General features: G+C 38.1%; 1 pseudogene; it reads right to left on the bottom strand.

Annotated features, from left to right (window-relative positions):
* Positions 1 to 3334: 3334 nt before the first annotated feature.
* LOC110195770 (putative ATP-dependent RNA helicase DDX49 pseudogene) lies at positions 3335 to 4201 on the bottom strand (annotated as a pseudogene).
* Positions 4202 to 5029: the final 828 nt, after the last annotated feature.

Below are 5029 nucleotides of genomic sequence, written 5' to 3'. Positions count from 1 at the left end.
GAGATATGATTTCTGCATGAACCACAGATATAAACACCAGTCCCCTGCTTTTCACAGAGGGATTACTTATCCCTCTGCCTTATTGATGAAATTGTGCTTTTTTGTTCTTTTAATTTGCTCTTTCTATGTGTGCTTTGAGAGAAAAGGGCTTCCATATGTTCAGCCTTGTCAACTGCTGTGGAAGTAATCATAATGTAGCTTTCAAGAGAGAGGGTCAGACTTTTTTTTTCACAGACTTGGTTATGTTGGATTATTGAATGGGGTCAGGAAACTGTGGTTCTAGTCCCAAATCACATGGATTAGGCATGTAATTTTCAACAAGTCATTTAAATTTTCCTTTTCTGTAGAGAAGCATAATGACAGCTGACTAATGTATCTTTCCTTTTTTATTGAAAGGGTCTGGACCAGTGATTTCATTGGTTTAGAGATCTCTCTCCACTGTTTAGAAATTCTCTCCACTGATGCATATTGACAACTTGTGTGTTATTTATACTTGTAGAGAATTATCTGAGGCAATGAAAAGCTAAGTGATTTGCCCTTAGTTCCATAGGTAACATATGTCAAGGGTGAGATTCTCCTGACTGCTCAGGGGGTGATCTTCTAACCAGTATGCTACACTGCCTCTAATTTTTTTAGTAAGTCAAATGAGAAGATTTGATGTGAAAAAAAAAAACATAGAAAAGTAGTAGAGGAAGCATATTGCAGTGTTGTGAGGACCGTCCCCACATATGGCATGGGAGTGTCATTGTGTGGCTCACAGGGAGGCAGGATAGACATCTCTAGCTTCTTCTCCCCACCTTTCCCAAGGGACACTTTAGTTTCTGCCAGAACGGGAGGCAGCAGAGGAAGGGCAGAAGCTTGCCTCCTCAGAGAGAGGGGATACCATGCTAGAATTATATGTATTTGCTCCCTTAAATATTACTAGTCTAGAATTTGAAGGTTCGAGCTAAAACTTCTGACCTCTGTTCACTAATGGGGAAAGCAGCAGGATCCCAAGCTTTATATCCAAGGCCTGACTCATTTCCCACCAAATGTCAGTTCCACAGTGAACATGCATTGGAGATAGTAAAGAAACCAATTTATCCAAGTTGATAGCAAAACAGAAATCAGAGAAAGGAAAGAGTCCCATACTAATGAGCTTGTGGACTTGGGTTACATTTGGAATCATGAATCTCAGGATTTTAGAACTGGTGGAAGAACCTTCAGCGAGCTTCTCAACCAAGTCCCTTATTTTACAGAAGAAGGAAAGTGAGAGAAATAAATGAATTTTCCAAGATCACAAAACCAGATAGCAGTAGTTCTGGGATAAGAACCAAGTTCTCTAGTTCCTAGCACAGAATTATTTCCCTCAGTACTATGCTACTACTTGTGAAATAGATGGAAAACATTTTATTTTTGTTTGTGCTATTGTTATTTGATAGAAAACTGCTGAGCTGTGCATTCTTCTTTTATTAAAGAAAAAGTTTGAGGATGCCCTAGTGTTGGCAGAACTAGTACATTCAAATACTCAAATGGATATGTGGTCTCACTGATGTGAGTATTCACTCCAAAGATTCAGATAGCAGCACACTCATACTAGCTTAACCTGTGCAACTCTTTTCTTTGTATTTCCATACGTATAGTACAAGGGATGGGTCAACTGAGCTGGAGAGCTTCTTCACTTTCTTTTGGAATTGAGAAGATACAAATGGAGTACATGGACTGTTCAGTTGTTATAACTCACTCTTGCCCTGTGACCAGATATTCTTTTTCCCTCATATATATATTCTCTCTCTCTCTCTGTATATGTATGTATATATATATATATACACACATACATACATATATATACACACATACATATATATACATACATATATATATATATATATATATATATATATATATATATCCTTTGTATTGCTTCTCCCTCTTAAATATGTAAGTAACCAAACTAATACATTATCAGACACATTTACTGATTTGCTCTATATTGTCCTGTATTGTGTTGTCCATGATTTTTATATCTGTAATTAAGAAGATTTTTTCCTTATAAGTTGTCCCATGATACTGTCCTTTACCGCTATTCACTGGGGAAAGAAAGCCTCTCAAAATTAGACCTTTGATTGCAACAAGGAAAAAGTAGGTTATTTTAAAAAATTGTTCAACTCCTACAGTGTGTACAAAATTCCACCCTTGTAGTTCTTCGCCTCTCTGTTGAGAGGAGAGACTTTTTGTTACCAATTATCTAGGACCATTATTTTTTATTACTCAGAACTTAGTTTTCCTATTTTCTTATTTATACTCTGGTAGTTAATCTGTGTTTTGTTCTTTTGGTTCTTTTACTTTATTGATTTGTTTGTACAAATGATACATCCTATGTTTTTTAGGAGTTTCTATCATTTACTTCTGCACAATAATATTCCATTATATCTATATATTGGCTTTTCTAGACACTCTCCAATTGGTGGCCAGCCATCATAGTTCCAATTTTTAGGTACTTCAGAGTGGTGCTGTGAATATTTAGGTATATATTAAACTTTTATTTTCATCTTTGATCTCATTGACTATAAGCTGAGTAGCAGAACTGATCATTTTACAGAGAAAGAAACTGAGGTTTGAAGAGAAGGAACTTGTCCAAGGTCACACATTGAATAAGAAGCATAACCATGACTAGAATCCAGGTATCTTTCCCCCTAGTCTGGTATTCTCTCTCTTTCACCATTTGCTTCCTCATTCTTCTTACTGTCTCCTAGAAGGAACCAGGAACCCCTTAGTAGCCCAAAAGCTATAGACCTGTTTTGGCATCTTGAAATTGGGGCAGGAAGAGAGGGATATTCCCAGACAGCTGTTCTAGGAATAGGGCAGGGTCTGAGATTTGGGCATCAGGTCATCACTTGTTCCTTTTGGCCATAGGCTGCTTCTGTTTCCCCCTGTTTCTTCTGCAGCATCTGCTCCATGTCCCCCTTGAACTACTTATTCTTCTGCTTAATCTTGGTGGCCTTCAGGTCTTGATCTTTCTCTTCAAGAACCAACTCTTCCCTCTTATTGATCTTTTTCTTCTCATCACAGTCTATGGCTTCCAGTTTGATCTCATGCTTTCTAAATACCACATTGACCTGGGTAAGGATTTTGAGGACCTTGACCTCTTTCACATTGAAGTCCTCTGGCTTAATCTTGATCTGTGGCATGTAACAGATTCATGCTGTACTAAATCACAGTTAAGAATATTGATCACAATTGTATTGGTAAAGCCATACCACCCTGTCCAAGAAATATGCCCTACTCAGTGGATATAGAACATATGGAAGTCTGTAGCATTGTGGATCATTATGATCTGCTTTGTTGGTATGGTCTAGTCCCAAGCTGCTATAACTATTGCTATTGAGATCCAGTAGAAAATTGGCTTGAACTTATGCAAGGAGCAAAATGACATTTCTACTTCATCATGGAGTTCAGTGCAACTGAAGGGAAATTGAATTTCTTCAACATCATACTTAATATCTGTCAGGTCTTGTGAGCATTGGTGAAGGTGACAATTGAGTTTTCTCCATGTTCATCTCAGATCAAGTAGATAAGATACACATACTTTACCTTCTCAGACACCAGAAGTGATCGTAGTTGAGATGCTCTACATCATGAACTTCATTCTGGGCCTCCTAGAAGAAGGGCTTATTGGAGGTAAGTCACTGGAGCTCCTTTAATGGTCACTGAATCAGAGGATCCATCGTTGTACTGACACTGTGTAAAGATCATTTCCTAGTTTTTGATGATGTAAGTGTAGCTCTATTCCAACAGACAGTCAGCATCATCCATTATGAAAATCTTATTGATGTCAAAGGTGATGGAGTTAATGGAGGTGATCAGCTAGGTGGCCTGGTGTCCCAATGACCACATGAGGCTTTGCTGGATAGTTTGAGGGTCTAGGTCACCATGTTCATTCCTGCAATGATAATAAAGTTCTTTAAATCCAATGACTTCCCAAGGACACAGAACTGTGCAGCATCTTGCCCATCAAGGCATCAGCACAGGATAAAAAATGCCATAAGGGTCTTCAAACAACTTCTGCAGAAAAGGTAGAAGGAAGGTCTTTGCTCATTCCATGTGGTCTCAAACTCTGAGGATGGTAGGGTTATAGATTCAATGTCTTGGGATGGGTTGTTTCATGCCCAACTGTTGACATTGCCCCACTGGTCATGGTGTCACCCTCAACCAGCTCCATCGGCTCCACAGTCCCACTGTTACTATTAATCTGATGTTCAAAGTTCTACACTCCCTATATAACATTATTAGCTCTCTAAAATGATTTTTTTGCTCCAACCAGCCTTGCCTCACTTTTCTGTGACTATTCCTTCCCAATTCCATGCTTTTGTCTGTGCTATTTTTCTCCATTGATCAATCTCCTACCTATTCTTCTAGATGCAGTTCAAGTCTTGCTTCCTAGGTCTTCTCTCACACTAATCTCTCCTCTCTCAACTTGTATGCCATTCAGTTGCTCTAATATTCATTTGGGGGCACACCATCCTCCCATCATATATTGCCTTGTGTTGCTGCTTAACCATTTTGTGTATTTCTGTCTTCTCTGACCAGCCAGATTGTAAACTACTAGAGGTCAGGAAATATACTGCATATTTCTTCTGTATCCTTCTTAGTACTAAGTACATTGAAAACAATAACTGTTTCACAGGCTCCTGGAGATGGAAAGGATCACAGAGGCTATCTGGTCCAATCATTATATAATAATGATGATGATGATGATGATGATAGCTATCCTTTATATAGTGTTTTAAGCTGTGTAAGATTCCTTACTTATATTATCTTATTTGATCCTCTCAACTCTGTGAATTAAATACTACAAAGATTATTATGTTAAAGAACAAAACTAAGGTCACAGGAGTTAAGTGACCTTTCCATGGTCAGTCACTCATTCAATCAATCAGTATTTATTAAACATTTGCTATGTCCCAGGTACTGTGCTAAGCCATGTGAATACAAAGACAAAAGTGCAAATGTCCCTATTCTTAAGGATCTATAAGAGAGACAATATGCA

The sequence above is a fragment of the Phascolarctos cinereus genome, unplaced genomic scaffold (assembly GCF_003287225.1).
Source record: "Phascolarctos cinereus isolate Bilbo 61053 unplaced genomic scaffold, phaCin_HiC Scaffold_3;HRSCAF=262, whole genome shotgun sequence".
In the NCBI taxonomy this organism is placed as follows: Eukaryota; Metazoa; Chordata; class Mammalia; order Diprotodontia; family Phascolarctidae; genus Phascolarctos; species Phascolarctos cinereus.
The sequence above is the reverse complement of the archived record's forward strand: the minus strand, read 5'-3'. Positions and strand labels throughout refer to the sequence as shown.